The sequence below is a fragment of the Tiliqua scincoides genome, chromosome 1, assembly GCF_035046505.1.
Source record: "Tiliqua scincoides isolate rTilSci1 chromosome 1, rTilSci1.hap2, whole genome shotgun sequence".
Classification (NCBI taxonomy): Eukaryota; Metazoa; Chordata; class Lepidosauria; order Squamata; family Scincidae; genus Tiliqua; species Tiliqua scincoides.
Window position 1 is genome coordinate 194,473,092 of NC_089821.1, and position 17,060 is coordinate 194,490,151.

Sequence of the window (17,060 nt, forward strand, 5' to 3'; positions counted from 1 at the left end):
CCAAGCTTGCATGAGAGTCTAACAGGTGGTGGCCCTGAGGGCACAATCCTAACAACTTTCCAGCAGTTAGGTAAGGGCAATGCAACTCCAAGCTAAGAGAACAAATGTTCCCTTATCTTGAGGAGGCCTCTGTGACTGCCACCCAACTGCAGGGTGCAGCACATGCCCCATTGGCACAGCTATGTCAGTGCTGGAAAGTTGGTTGGAATTTGGGCCTGAGTTATACAAGGGCCCAATCCTGACTTGGGCCAGCACCAGCACTGGGTGTTGCAAACATGCCATAAGGCATGCCTGGGCAGATAGGCTAGGCTGAGAAGAACATTTTTTCTGTAGCAGAGGTGAAGAAGGGATCTATGAGATGGAGCAGGCAGAAAAACAGCCAGCGCAGACTTGAGAAGCCCCACTGCAGGACTTGGGGCTTTCCTGGGGGTGAGGAGGAGATCTCTGGCAGCTGCCATGATGCCACAGGATGCAGCAGTGGCCACTTTGCCGCTGCACCAGTGGCAGTGCCACCTTTAGGATTGGGCTGTAACCCAGTGGTAGAGCACATGCTTTGCATATAGTAGGCTCCAGGTTCAATCCCTTGTATCTGCCCCTGGAACACTGAAGAACTGCTGCCAGCCAGTGTAGGCAATAGGTGGATCAAGGGTGTGACTCACTCTAAGGCATCTTCATATGAGCCTCTACCAGCAGTCTGAAGAAGTACCACCCAGCACAGGTTTACTATGTCAGTAGCAATAGCCATAGAAGCAGGACAATGGTGTAAGCTGAATTCTAATCACTTTCCTTTCAGAGCTTGAGATTAGAGAAGGTCTTTAAGAAAAACAAAGAGCAAATACAAAAACCCAAAATCATTTCTCCCATCCCCTCAAAGGAACAATTAACAATGGCCACACTCTTTGCATCTACAGATATATAAAGGCAGAATCTAGCGCAGAATTTGGCATCCTAAGAATCTTCACCTTCAGGTCTTTTGAAGTTAGTTCTCAGCTATTGTATTTGAAGGAAACACTAGAGATAGCTGTAACAAGCTTTCAAGTGGTCTATTGCAAGACTTTATTATCTTGAATAGCTCCCTGAAACTTTCAGACTCTGCAGATTCCAAAGGTACAATATTCCCTGGCCTAAAGTGTGTTTATTGTGATCATTCCTCAACAGTATATATGCCTCTGGTTTAATACTGTAGATATAAAAAGTAACCACAGAGATGCTAAAAATATACTTTTTTGCAACTAACATTTGAATATATCATAGACCAAATCTCTACCTCAACTGAACTTGCTTTTCCACCACTACTGAACCTTCAAATGATGCCTCATGCATGGTTTATAGCCACATGATTACTGCCCAACACAGGCAGTACCAGGGCCAGATTAACACCCCAAACCTGCACTTCCTGGCTCCCGCTGGAGCAGGGAAAACAAAGTGGCTACCACTGTATTCAGTGGGCACCAGTGGTCACCAGGAAGCAGCCAAAGGTCTCCTTAGGGGAATGGAATTTTTGTCCCCTTCCCTTGGGGAAAGCCCCAAGCCCCACAATGAGGCTTCTCAAGTCTGCGCCAGCTATTTTGCTGGTGCAGACTTGAGAGATTCCGTGTCTAGCCTTCCAGCCTGAAACAGAGTTCAGTATACAGTGGAGCAGAGCTCTGATGATCTCACCTCCTCCCACCTGGGTCCTTCCTCCACCCTGCCCTGGAAAATACTCTGTGGTGTCCCCTTTCCCTTGATGCCCTGAGCACATGCTTATTTAACTTAGGGTGCAATCCTAACCCCTTATGTCAGTGCTTTCCAGTATTGGCATAGCGGTGCCAATGGGACATGTGCTGCATCCTGCAGTTGGGTGTCACTCACGAAGTCCTTGTCAAAGTAAGGGAATGTTTGTTCCCTTACCTCAGAGCTGCATTGCCCTTATGTCAGTGCTGGAAAGCACTGACATAAGGGGTTAGGATTGTGCCCTTAATCCAGAGATGGGCAGAAGGACCAATAAACCAGTGCGCATATTGTCCATGCCTTCCTTGTGGAAGTAGATGTTTTTCTGGTCACATCATTGCTTGTTTTCCATGTAGTTCGTATAAACTGATGCAACCTTAAAGAGACAGAAAATGGTTGATGAGGGACACTGAGTGTTTGGCTTTATAAAAGTATCAAGGGTGGCATGTCCTTTAGTAAAAATCGAGGAAATATCATTAATTACACACTTTTCAGAAATTAGAGTTGGTTGGAAAATCCTCTTTCAGAAATTGCACTTTAAGAAAGACATTGAAAGCTTTTGATTTATCAGGAAAAGTCCAAAGACATCAAACTCAATAATACTCAGACTTGATGACATCAGTCTTGGAGCAACAGGGGGAGGCTTGTGAAGAACAGGCCATGACCTCGTGTTTGGAAGGTCAGACTGTCATGGTAATAGAGAGCGTGGTATAGGAAAAGTGAATTTTCACTGTCTCAATATTTCACAACTAGGAGGCCCAAATCCAGACATACTATAAAGTGTGCTTGAAGATACTTGATTCCCCCCCCCCCCTCAGTTTTAATGGTGGTTGGTGATTAGGTGGAAAATGTGGGACAACAGCAAGAGGATGGGGTTTTGCATTACAGAAAGCTCTTCTACTATTCAGCTTTGGTTTATATGTTACCTGGGCCACTTACATAGCATGCAAATGATATAACAGATTTGCCGGGCTGCCACACAAATCCCTAATTCCATACCTTGTTTAATAGCCTAACCACATTGTCTGTCCTGCTGGCAGAACATACCGCAAGGTGCACTCTGGCAGTGTATGGAGCAGTGTGCTGATGGAGTGCCAGCAGGAAGGCCAGAACCTGTGAGTCACCAGACTGCTGGCCACTCACCAGAGCAGGTAAGCCAGTGGGGGAGGCTGGAGGGGTGGGGGAGGAGCAAAACCAGGCAGAGAGAAGGAAGGAATGAACATAAGAACATAAGAACAGCCCCACTGGATCAGGCCATAGGCCCATCTAGTCCAGCTTCCTGTATCTCACAGCAGCCCCACCAAATACCCCAGGTAGCACACCTGATAACAAGAGACCTGCAGCCTGGTGCCCTCCCTTGCATCTGGCATTCTGATACATAGACCATTTCTAAAATCAGGAGGTTGCACATACGCATCATGGCTTGTAACTCGTAATGGATTTTTCCTCCAGAAACTTGTCCAATCCCCTTTTAAAGGCATCCAGGCCAGATGCTGTCACCACATCCTGTGGCAAGGAGTTCCACAGACCAACCACACGCTGAGTAAAGAAATATTTTCTTTTGTCTGGCCTAACTCTCCCAACACTCAATTTTAGTGGATGTCCCCTGGTTCTGGTGTTATGTGAGAGTGTAAAGAGCATCTTTCTATCCACTTCATCCTTCCCATACATAATTTTGTATGTCTCAATCATGTCCCCCCTCATGCGTCTTTTTTCTAGGCTGAAGAGGCCCAAATGCTGTAGCCTTTCCTCATATGGAAGGTACCCCAGCCCAGTAATCATCTTAGTCGCTCTCTTTTGCACCTTTTCCATTTCCATTATGTCCTTTTTGAGATGTGGTGACCAGAACTGGACACAATACTCCAGGTGTGGCCTTACCATAGATTTGTACAATGGCATTATAATATTAGCTGTTTTGTTCTCAATACCGTTTCTAATGATCCCAAGCATAGAATTGGCCTTCTTTACTGCCATCGCACTTTGGGTAGACACTTTCATCGACTTGTCCACCACCACCCCAAGATCTCTCTCCTGATCTGTCACAGACCGCTCAAAACCCATTAACCTATATGTGAAGTTTTGATTTTTTGCCCCAATGTGCATGACCTCACACTTACTGACATTGAAACGCATCTGCCATTTTGCTGCCCATTCTGCCAGTTTGGAGAGATCCTTCTGGAGCTCCTCACAATCACTTCTGGTCTTCACCATTCGGAAAAGTTTGGTGTCGTCTGCAAACTTAGCCACCTCACTGCTCAACCCTGTCTCCAGGTCATTTATGAAGAGCTTGAAGAGCACCGGTCCCAGGACAGATCCTTGGGGCACACTGCTTTTCACCTCTCTCCATTGTGAAAATTGCTCATTGACACCCACTCTCTGTTTCCTGTTCTTCAACCAGTTTTCAATCCATGAGAGGACTTGTCCTCTAATTTCCTGACTGTGGAGTTTTTTCAGTAGCCTTTAGTGAGGGATCATGTCGAACGCCTTCTGAAAGTCCAGATATATAATGTCCACGTGTTCTCCCACATCCACATGCCTGTTGACCTTTTCAAAGAATTCTAAAAGGTTTGTGAGTCAAGACTTACCCTTACAGAAGCCATGCTGATTCTCCCTCAGCAAGGCTTGTTCGTCTATGTGTTTTGAGATTCTAACTTTGATGAGGCATTCCACCATCTTATCCAGTATAGATGTTAGGCTGACCAGCCTATAGTTTCCCGGGACCCCCCTCTTTCCCTTTTTAAAAATAGGCGTGACATTTGCTATCCTCCAATCTTCTGGCACCGTGGCCGTTTTGAGGGACAAGTTGTATATTTTAGTCAAAAGATCAGCAACTTCCTTCTTCAATTCCTTAATAACTCTTGGGTGGATGCCATCAGGGCCTGGTGACTTATTGATCTTTAATTTATCAATGAGGTCTGAAACATCTTCTCTTTTAACCTCTATCTGACTTAATTCCTTGGTCAGGAGGGGCCGTTCGGTCAGCAGTATCTGCCCGAGGTCTTCTGCCGTGAAGACAGATGCAAAGAAGTCATTCAATTTCTCTGCCATCTCTAAGTCTCCTTTAATTTCCCCTTTCCCTCCCTCACCATCCAGAGGGCCAACCATCTCTCTGGCGGGTTTCCTGCCTCTAACATATTTGAAGAAGCTTTTATTTTTCCCCTTAATGTTGCTGGCCATGCATTCCTCATAGTCGCTCTTGGCCTCCTGTATCACCTTCTTACATTTCTTTTGGCAGTTTATGTTCCTTTTTATTCTCCTCATTAGGGAAAGACTTCCATTTATGGAAGGAAGCTTCCTTGCCCTTTATGGCCTCTCTAACTTGGCTTGTTAGCCATGCGGGCACCCTCCTGGACTTAGTCAAGCCCTTCTTCCTTTGCAGTATACACTTCTGCTGGGCCTCTATTACTGTTTTAAGCAGACTCCATGCACTCTGGAGAGACTGGACTCTTTTTACCTTCCCTTTCAACCTCCTTCTAACCAGCTTCCTCATTTGAGGGAAGTCTACTCATCAGAAGTCAAGGGTTTTTGTGAGAGATTTGCCCCCCAAATTGTGAGGTATTCTTCCCCCAACATGCATGTCGAAACGGATCACAGCATGATCGCTGTTCCCCAACAGCTCAGTAACATTGACATTTCTAACCAGGTCCTGAGTACCGCACAATATTAAATCCAGAGTCACCTGTCCTCTGGTGGGCTCCATGACTAGCTGCTCTAAGGCACAGTCATTTAGCACGTCAAGGAATCCAGTCTCCTTTTCGTGACCAGAACACAAATTGACCCAGTCTATATGAGGATAATTGAAGTCCCCCATGATTATAAACCTGTCCCTCCTTGTTACCTCCCTGATCTCTTTCCTCATTTCAAGGTCCCCTTCTGGTTTCTGGTCTTTTTGTTTTGACTTTTAAAGCCCTTTACAGCTCGGGTCCGGGGTATTTGAGGGACCGCCTCCTTTCTTACAATCCGGCCCGTGCTCTTAGATCTTCTGGGGGGGCCCTTTTGACTGTGCCGCCACTAAGAGATATGAGAGGGGTGGCGGCCAGGAAGAGGGCCTTCTCGGTGGTGGCCCCCAAACTGTGGAATACCCTCCCCTTAGAACTGAGAACTGCTCCCTCGTTGCTAACGTTTCGGCGTGGACTGAAGACCTTTTTATTTCAAAAAGCTTTTAATTGTTGACAGGCTGGCTGGCGTTCTTGCTTTTTATATGAAAATCCACGAGGTTTGTTTTGTTTTTAGCTTTTTAATCATTGTAAACTGTTTTTAACTGTTTTTCATGTTGTATTTTTAAATTGTTGTTAGCCGCCTTGTGTGCCCGTTGGGCAAAAAGGCAGGGTACAAATTAATAAAATAATAAATAATAATGGTCTGGAGGACGATAGTATGCCCCCAGTATTACATCAGTCCTCAGGCCTGGTAATTTAACCCATAGAGATTCTATGGAGTCGGACCCACCTTCAATCTCTACTTTGCTGGATTCTTTCCCTTCCTTGACATAAATGGCCACCCCACCTCCAACACACCCCTCCCTGTCCCTCCTGTAGAGTTTATAGTCCGGAATTGTGGTATCCCACTGATTCTCCGCATTCCACCTGGTTTCCGTTATGCCCACTATGTCAATGTTTTCCCTTGTCACCAGACATTCCAGTTCTCCCATCTTTGCTCAGAGACTTTGGGCATTTGCATAAAAGCATTTATACATGGAATGCCCCAGGATGGGCTGCTTATTCGCTCCTTTGTCCCCGCATCCTCTCATTGTGCCAAACCGTCTATCACATCCCATCACGCTACCTTTGCCAATTTCTTCTCCTACCCTGCCTTTGTCTTGTTGTTCTCTAACCTCCCCATCCTTGTCCCATAGGGATGAGGAGTCCTGAACCGGATGCCCCTTGGCTCCTGTCGGCCTTCCCCCAGGGATCAGTTTAAAAGCTGCTCTGCCACCTTTTCAATGTTATGCGCCAGCAGTCTGGTTCCATTCTGGTTCAAGTGGAGCCCGTCCCTCTTGTACAGGCCCTGCTTGTCCCAAAACGTTCCCCAGTGCCCAACGAATCTAAACCCCTCCTCCCTACACCACCGTCTCATCCACGCATTGAGACCCCTGATCTCCACCTGCCTAGCTGGCCCTGCGCGTGGAACAGGTAGCACTTCTGAGAATGCTACCTTTGAGGTCCTGGCTTTCAGCTTCCTGCCTAAAAGCCTAAATTTGGCCTCCAGGACCTCCCAGCTACACTTGCCCACGTCGTTGGTGCCAACATGCACCACACCGCTACCTCTTCCCCAGCACTATCTACCAGCCTGTCTAGATGAGAAGTGATGTCCGCAACCTTCGCACCAGGCAGGCAAGTCACCATGCGTTCCTCACATCCATCGCAAACTCCCGTCTCTATGTTTCTAATAATTGAATCCCCCACTACAAGAAGCCCCCGACCCGCCTCCCGCCAAGGAGTATCCTGAGTGCGTTCGGATACGGGTCTGTCCCCTGGAGAAGGGGTTCCCCCCTAGGAGATTGTTTCTCTCCTCTCCAGGATGATGTCCTCCAGCCCCGAGACTTCCCACCTGGGCAGCTGAGGAGCTGCACGCCTGAGGTTGGGACAAAGCCTGATCATCCCCGGAGGTCTACTCATGGAACTTCTCTGCCTTCCTCTGCTTCTCCAGGTCGGCCACCAAGGCTTCAAGGGAGCAGACGCGTTCCCTGAGACCCTGGAGCTCTTTGCACCGAGAACACACCCATGACTTATGCCCCAGAGGCATATAGTCATACATGTGGCACTTGATGCAAAACACTAAATAGCCCCCACACTGCTGCTGGCTGTCTGACTGCATAGCTTTTTATTTTGTTTGTTTTTGTTTAGGGGTACTTAAAAACCCTACACGGGTTAGCAGCCTTCTTCTCAAGGGAATAGAAAGGGCAGTATCTGAGGCCCTGGCTTCCTCGCCCTGCTGCTAAAGTCGCACAGATGCTAAACTTGCCGTGCTTTACCTGGCATTTTGTTCCCAAGGCACTGGGTGTCCCAGAGGCCATGAGCGCTTCTGCAGAAAGGCTCACATGGTGGCAGGCACTAGCTTTATACTCCTAGCTAGCTCCTCCTCCCTCCCTCCTCGCTGATTGAAAAGGGGCTGGTCTTCCCAGGTGATATTTCCCTGAATGGGGTGCTTGGATTTGCCTAATGGGGCTCTTATCAACTCCTAAAGGTCAATTGCTAAGACCTAAAGGACAATGACTATGCTAAATTGCCCTGGCTGGGTGGGCACTGGCCCTGCCTAGGTTCTTACCCTCCTACTTCAGTTCTCTGAGGCTGGATTTTTTAACCTCAAGCTGTTTTTTTATTTGAGTTTAAACTGCACTGGTTTAAGAGTTTTTTGGCTTGGCAGAACTTATACACTAAGGTTGAAATCCTGTTTAGCCCTGCTAAAATCCTGCTTTTATTAAGTGTGCACCTTTATTTTATTTATTTATTGTTCTCACCTAGATCCTGTGTCCTAATTTACTGAACCTTTAGATTATGTTCTAACTTAGATTCAGTTTAACTTGGGTTAAGTGTAGGGTTAATTCAAACCAAGTAGAAAAACTTGCTTTCCACTTTATCCTCCTCTGTTTTATTTATTTTTCCATGTGCCTGTACCTTGGGCTCTTACTCACAAGTAGGACTCTGCTCCAAGTAGACCTCTGTACACACTTAGGTATTTATTTTTATTGTCCTCCTAGCTCCTGTGCCGCAACTTGCTGGACCTTAGACTCCCTCCCTCAGGTTAGATTAGGTGCTAACTTAGGTAAAGCTAAGCTAAAGGTAAAGCTAAATTTCAATGTTGATCTAAGGTTGATTTAAGGTTAGAAGACAAAGAGTTAGAAAGAGTACACTTACCTTCTCCTTCTCCTCTCCTCTTCACAACTCAGGGAGTCTTCCCTCTCCTTCTCCAAAACTCAGAGGTCCACTTGCCTTCCCCTTCTCCTTGCACAGATGCTAAACTCACAGTACCTTACCTGGCACTTCATTCCCGAGGCACTTGGTGTCCCAGAGGCCGCACGCGCTTCTGCAGAATGGGACAGGGAGGCTGCAGGAGGGGATGAGTTTGGCAGTGATGACACGCACCAGGTCCTATCCCTTCCAGCAACAGCCTCCTTGTCCCCTTTCTCTCCTCGGACCTGTACCAGATACAGAGCTGGCACAGATCCGAGAGGACCCATTGCAGAGTGGGAGGGTTACAGGAGGGGTAAAAGAATTTAAACCCCTTTCCCCTCTGAAACCTCCTGCTTCCCACCACCCCCCCACCCCCTGCAGCCCCATTCTGAATAGGACTGGGTTGTGAGAGACCCTATTGGTTTTCAAGTTTGATTTGGGGTTGAACCAAGAGCCCAATCCTATGCCTGTCTACTCAGAAGTAAGCCCCAATACAGTCAATGGGACTTACTCTCAAGTAAGTGTGGATAGGTGTGCCAAACAATAGCATGCAGTGTGCACCAAGGTGTGTGCTGCATGCTGAGGAGGGGAACCATGAAGATAAACTAGAGGTAAGTAAAAAGCATTTCTATTTACTTCCAAGTAGGCCCTCAGGTTGCCTGTGTGTCTCCTCAGATATATCCCACCTATTTTGATGGCATATGTCTGAGGGCAAAAGGGCAGGGAAATTTTTGATTAAAGATCTGGAGTGCACCATTGCTGCTGAATCCTTCCCCTCCCCACCCCAGTTCCTTTCCCATAATTCCGCATTCTTCCCCTTCCCAACCATGATCCACCCTAGGTACCAACTTAGCCACACCAGAGCAGGTTACCAGCTGTGGCAGCAGGCCTTCAATACTGCCGCCCTTTGCAGTGGTGGGTTGAAAATGGCTGCCAACGGTGGACTCCCCACATGGTCAGCAGCTATTTATGACATCAGCACACTGTCCTGCTGCTATAAATCGCAACATAGGTGCATGTAAGTACTAACTAATAAACATAGTGTTGGGTTTTTTTGTTAGTTTGTTGGGTAATCACTTAAGATGTTTTAAGGGTACTGTTAAAAAATGTCAAGTGTGTCAACAAATGGAGACAAACTGGTATTTGTAGGCATGTCATGTGTATCGTACATCAGTGAGTTAGGTCTGGCTGTGGCTTCTGGTTCATTGTACATCATCACTCTGACACTGCCTGGTGTGTGAGAATGACCTGAAATTCCCATTGTCTAATTCAGGGGTGTCCAAAGTTTTTGGCAGGAGGGCCACATTGTCTCTCTGACACTGTGTCAGAATTAATTTATATTTCAAATTTGAATAAATGTACATAAGTTTACATAAATGAATATATTAAAGATGAACTTATATGAATGAATGAAGGTCTTGCAATAGCTCAAGGCCTATAAAAGGCCTTGCACAAAGCAAGGCTGGCCTTTCCTTTGCTGCCACTACTGCATCACAGAGTGAAACAGCAAGAAGTGGAGGGAGCCCTCATCCCACAGCTCATGTGAGAGGTCAAACAGTCACCCTCATACTGAGAGCAGTTGCATTGGGCCAGTGCGGGCTCCAACAAATTTCTGCAGGGCGAGAGGCTCATTGGTTACTGGGGGCTCCCTGAGGACCGCAAGTGAGAGGCCATTGAGAGGCCTCGAGGGCTGCAAGTGGCCCCAGGGCCGGGGTTTGGGCACCCCTGGTCTAATTGTACTTCCTCCAAAAAAAAATTCATGTCAGTATTTCTGATCCAAGGTATATATAGCAGCTTCTTGGAAGTGAGAAGGAAAGAACTAGGACTGGCCATATGCATGTATCTCATGGCATTATGTTGAAATAAGAAGAGGGAAAGTACCATGCTTGGACTTGTGATACCCTTTCTATTACGGTCCTTGATATGTTGGCCCAGCTCATTTTCTCTGAAAAAGGAGAGTATTCATCATGTGTACATTCTGCTGAATATATTTCTGAACTACTTTCACATACACAGAGAAAATTGAAAGACATGGACCTTTTTGTTGTTCATCCATGAGTGATTGAATAATAAACAGTCTATCCTCCATATCTACTTTACCCAGGCTTTGTGCACTGGAGAGGACACTCTGTTCCAGAACCACCATTCAGAGCACGATACCAGAGTTTTCCAAGACTGAAGGATGCCAACATGGTGATTGAATACACCAGTCTCAAATAGAGCAAAACCCCAAGCAGTCTTTTAACAAGTATTTACTGGTTAGAACCACTTGATGTCAATGGTCTTACGTTGGTCTGCAGGAAAGCAGTTGAATACTAGTGCTGTAGGGTTCAAACTAATCCGCTAGGTGCATTTGCAGCCATATCTTTGGCTTTCAGAATGTTATTTGTGCACATGAGGATAATCCTTCTTAAACATACCATTATACCTGGAACCAACGATGTTTGTGACAAACACATATCTCTCTGCATGGACTCCTTTCAGTTAACAGATTATTGTGCCAATTGTCTAGGTTGCTGCACTTCAGATTTGTTACCAAATGAGTCAATACAAATCATTTGTATTGCTATTGCTATTGTATTGTAATGCATTGCATTGCAATTAAATTGCTAATATGTGCATTCTTTCCTCATGCATAACTTAATTATGCATGATCATAGTACTATTGGAGCTTCTGCTCATACTCCCAAAATGTTAGTACGAATACTGGATGTCATTCAGAGCAATGCATAGAACTATCATTTATGTATTTGTTTGTTTATTACAGTATTTACATATCACCTTTCTCAGTAGACTCAAGGCAGTTCACATAGGCAGGCTGAACATAAATCCATTTTTCAATGAGATTTTTACGATTATTCCATGAGACCTTTTCCTAGAACCACCATTTCTCCAGCTGTTTCCCTTTGTAGTACAGTCATCACCCTGGCTGCTGGCTCCTGTGCTTTCCAAGCTCTCACAGGCAGCAGCAAACCAAGCTTCAGACAGGCTTCTCAAGGCTGTGATCTGGTTTTTTGTCAGCTGACTCCTCACACTCAACTCCTCCGCCCAGGTAGCAGCCTCACAGCCCAATCCTTTCCAACTTTCCAGTACCGGTGCAACTGCAATGCAGCCCCAGTGTAAGGGAACAAATATTCCCATACCTTGAGGAGGCCTCTGTGGCTGCATCCTCAACACAGGAAGCAGTGCATACCCCATAGGTAAAGCAGTACTGGCACTGGAAAATTGGATAGGATTGGGCCCTCAGTTTCCTATCCGAGCAACAGATGGATCATGTTTCAGGCAAGGCAACAGTTCAACCTCCAGACCACACCTCCCACCGTTCCATTGCCTCCATTTCTACCTCCAATTATGGTCCAAACTCTTGTGTGTTCCCTTTCCCCAGAAGCAGACCAGGAGTCAAGAGTTGTTTTAGCAATTTCTTTGAATCCGATTGGATCTGTAGCAGTGACTGTACTGGTGCTGTCCCACCATCACATCCTTATCTGAGAAGAAAGTTGCTCCAAAGGAGCTGCAGTTTTGTTTCAATGATGTCTCCCTGTACTGCATATAGTAAGTCATATTCAGTACTTATTCTCTGTACTACATAAATCATATTCTCTGTATTACTTAAGCCATACTCACAAAAAAAGTATTGGACATAGATACATGCACAGATACAGCTGATTTTAAGAACAAATGTGCAAATGAAACAGTAACGTCTTTTTGCTGGGCATGATAGATGAATATTCAGGGGGAAAAATTCAAAATTTCATTTTTATATATGATAAGTGTGGCCAGAATACTTTATGCACAATATTGGAAAACTACAAACATTCCGTCAATGAAAGAATGGTGGGTGAAGGGGGTTATGGACTTTGCAAAAATGGACAAACTTATTACCCTACTTAAAGAGCAATCAACAGAACATTTTATGAAGAAGAGGAAATCAATTCTTGACTTTCTGCACAAGAGTAAGAATAATAAGTCAATGAGTTGTGGATTTGAAGACTAGATTGTAAGGAATAGAGAACATTAATCTGAAATAATAATCTGGAAAGGAATAATGAGACGATAAGAAGGGCTGTTGGAGATACAAAGTTCATATGGGTGGAAATTTAGATTATTAAGCTAAAAAGCTATAAATAATTAGAACATTCAACTTTACCCATACTACATTATTAGAGGTATGCTTTGTATTTTTTATATTTTTATGTATCTTTAAAGTTGTCTGTTTTTTTAAATTTTTCTTCTTCTTATACTGTGTTTTTTTTTCTTTCCTTTTTCCTTTATTATTAAAAATATATGAAATAAAAATATTTTCAAAAGTTGCTCAGAGGGAGTTGCAGTTTTGTTCCAATGATGTCTCCCTGCACTACACAAGCCATATTCAATCTATTTCTTGTGTGTGGATTTCAACAAATTAACCAGTGGAGTAGATAGTTTCTACACTGGGTTCCCCACAGGTACAGGGGAGGAACTCTCCAAAGAGAAAATGAGTTTAGTGTGGGAGCCTCAGATCAACCAGGTTAAGATACCCTCTTTAGTCAACAGACTTTTCTGTGTGGAATAATGGTTGAAAGGCCCTGCTGCCAAACCTTTAACAGCCTGAAGAAATTTAGCTGCTGAAAAACTTTACCAACCACTGACCCCCATGCCAGAAAAAGCTCTGTATGCTTAATTTCTGGCTGCTGGGTTGTTGTCAAAGGATTGGGAGCCAGGCCTGTAAAAACAGGGCTTGCAACCCTAAGGAAGGCAGAGCTTGCGCTGACAGTGTGATGCTATTACCCACTTAGGCCCATTTTGTCTAAAAGTAGCCTTGGCTGAAGTTAACAATTGAATCAATAAATCAAATATACTGCCCTAAGAAGTTAATTAACAAGTAAATCCAGACCCCTGTTAGAACTGCTTTGTAGGGGAATTTGTCTCCAAATGTTCTGACAGGTCAGATACCAATGGAGCCGTACAAGCCAGGACTGGCATTTCCTTTGCGAAAGGCATCTGTGATTAATGGGGCGTTTCATTGCTGCAAGTGAACTGCAGCTGAATCGCCTGCCTGGCTTCAGCTCTGAATGAAAGGGCCAGGAGAATGCTGGGTGACTGATAGCTTTTGTTACTGCAAGCAGTCAAGGCTCAGACATTATTCCTCCTGTTGCCTTTCATTGAAGATACATTAGAAACTGAGTGTCAGTAATCAGTTCGCAGGCTTGCCCAGCTGGCTTCCAGTTAAACTCACCTGGGACTCACTTATGTGCTCAGGTCGCTTTGTACTCTGCTTCCAGAAGCCTCCATAGGAGGAAACTTCTGGTTGGTTGGTTAGTACAAGAGTCAAAAAAAAGTATACAGTATATCCCATTCTTTCCAGCTGTCTGTGTTATTCCTCTACCACCACCCCACTTCCACTAAGGGCCTGATCCGATCCAATTTTCCAGTGCCAGTGCAGCTGTGCCAATGAGGCATGCACTGCATCCTCTGGTGGAGAGGCAGTCACAGAGGCCTCCTCAAGGTATGGGAACATTTGTTCCCTTGCCTCAGAGCTGCACTGCAGCTGCACCAATGCTGGAAACTTGGATAGGATTGGGCCCTAAGTCTTCGCTTATAGATGGGCAGCCCAATCCTATACTGGCCTGAACTGGAGAGATAAGCACCCACACTGTTGCAAACATACCATAATGCACATTGTGTCAGTGCAGAGGCCCATCTCACCAGAGGAAAGGCCTGCACCAGCATCCCACCACCAGTTGGAGGCAAGCACCTGCTGGAATAGATGGGATCTCCAACAGGCAGTAGGGGGAAGGTGGAACAGGGCAGGGAGGGGTATTTCTGGGTAGAGGAGAGCAGATCAAGTCCAGGAGGGAGGAGGAACCGTGGAGGAGGCCTCTGTCATATCCTATCCCCCCTCCCAAGCCCAAAATGTGGTGGCCCAAATTTGAACCAGCTAAAGACTAGCACAGATGCAAGTAGCCCCATAGAGGCTGCTAGGGCTTTATCCAGGATAAGGGGGCAAAGGTCCCCTTACATCAAGGAGACCTTCAGCAGCCACAATTCCAGCACTGGATGTGGCAGGGGCTGCACTGCAGCACAGGAATTTGATTAGGATTGAGCTGTCAGTTTCCCTGGCTCAGTTATAATGTTTACTTCTGAAGAAGCCAGGAGAAAGAGCTTAAAAAAGATCTGAAAGACCTGCTGTTCTTGACTGTATATGATGCTTTTTCTTATTGTATGAAATTTTATTTGTAACTGTGACACAAAATTGTAGCTGCACACAGTTCTGAAGGTATGTGTCCAACTAAGTTGCAAAATTAAATTCTAACATTAAACACTGGCATTCTTCCTCAACTCTGCCCAATGATATGTTTTTGTTGGGCTAGAGAGATGCCCATACAAATTCATTTTTTATTTTTCACCTTTACATACTGCCCTTCCTCCAAGAAGCTCAGGGCAGGTGTGCTGTACATGGTTCCTTCCCTCAGATTTGCATTATATTTTGTAACAGCTCTGTCAATTTCTATATAGCTACCTTACTAAATAATGTGTGCCATTATACTTGTAAATGCATGATTCCAACTCTGTGTTTGCTGATATAACAGGAATGTGGTGACAAGGTCCCCCTTTGCTGAGGATCTGTGGATACAGAGCATAACCCTACCCACACCTTCCAATTGTCCCTCCCTAAAGACCATCTTTCCCCCAAATAGATTCAATTTTGCTTTCAAAGTTGGACAGGGGGGGGGGGAATGATATCAGGGAAGAAGAGATTGGCAAGAGAGAATCAGTTGGTGGGGCAAGGACTCAGCACCCCTCCCTTCCCTAATTCTCCCCTGCAAGTGCCCTCCAGTTTCTCCTCCTCTTCCCACTCCTGGTCCCAGCACTGCAGAGAGGGGAATGGAGCAGAAGAGGACACGTGGAGAAGAAAAGTGGTTGAAAGCATCCCACCTGCTCCATCCCCCTCTTCTTGTTCCAAACCAGGGAGTGAGAGGAGCAGAGGATGGAACATCACCAGGACCAGGGAGGCACCTTTTGACACCCTGCCTCAGGCATCAGGAGGTTTTGGACTGGGCCTGCACACACAACAAAGAAAGCACTTCAAGGATTAGGACTGCACTGAATCACAGACTGTAACATGCATTCTAAATGCCACCAAAGAAAGACCTGGGTGCATGAAAAACAATGCAATCAAAGACACTGAGACTGCCCCAGTTTGAATCTCACTTTTGCCATGAACTCACAAAGCACCCTTAGGCAAGCCATTCCCTGTCAGCCTCTGCTGCAATATGGGGACAATCACACTTCCTGATCTTCAAGGGAAGGTTCCATCCAGGTAATGCAGGTGAAATGGACCGCACACTCAGAAAGTGCTGCTCAAATGTGAAGAATTACTAGCTCTAGCTAGAGTCACTCTGTATTGATATTCACAGCATGTCTTAATTCAGCTGCAGACCAGTTTGCTCAACCATGATTGGTCAACAAATCATAAACATGCCATTCCCAATCATATTTCAAGCAATAATCACTTGGAACAGAATATTGTCACAAGTCCTGGTTGTCTAATTGTGCCATAAAGGGGTGGGAGGTGAGTTGTGATATCCAATTAGGGCAACTGATAGTACCAGAGAGGTTTTTTGTTTTGTTTTGTTTTGTTTTTTGTTGTTTGTTTTTTTTTTGCTGGGTCCTATTTGTCAGTATTCTGTCTGACTCTAAAATCTGCATTTGATCCTTTCCAAAAAGAGCCCATACAGGAAAACCCAAACAAACTAGAGATCACTCTCAACATACTGTCATGCTCCTCAAACACACTCCTTATCAGCTACAAGAGTGTAACTACCTCCCAATAGCAGGACAATCTGCATCTTTCACTCCTGGATCACAAGATTAGCAGGTAGTGGTGGAAGAGGGAATGAGGGACAGATCAGAATCCCACCTGCTTATTTATTGAGCTCTCTTTCCTTGCATTTGTATCCCACCCATCCTCCTCTGAGAAGCATGAAGAGTCCTCTCTCCCACCCGGCCTGACATTGTATCCTCACAGCAACCCTGAGAGATAGCATGTGCTGGTTACTTAGCAAGCTTCATGACTGACTGGAGATGTGAAACTTGGCTCTCCCCAATCCAAAAATCCAGCGTTCTAGCCAACAAATGCCAACAAAGAGAATTGGACATGGGAACCCTGCTTGCTTTCAGGTATGTCAGCTTCCATGTTTGAGAGCATGTCCTCTCTCCTAAAATGTATATATTGTTCTTTAATTGCTTTAAGCAAGTTCTAAGCCAGGGATGTCAAACTCTTTTCACATGGACGTTAACATTCATGCTGCCTGCTGAAGACTGGAAGTGACATCATTAAGCAGATGATGGCCAGAAATAAGCACTTTGTCCTCATATAGGAATTCATTACCTGTAAATTACAGAAGAGAAAATGTGCAAATCTTGTTCATATATTCAAGACATGATTGTCTTGTCATATTCAAGCCCAATTACACA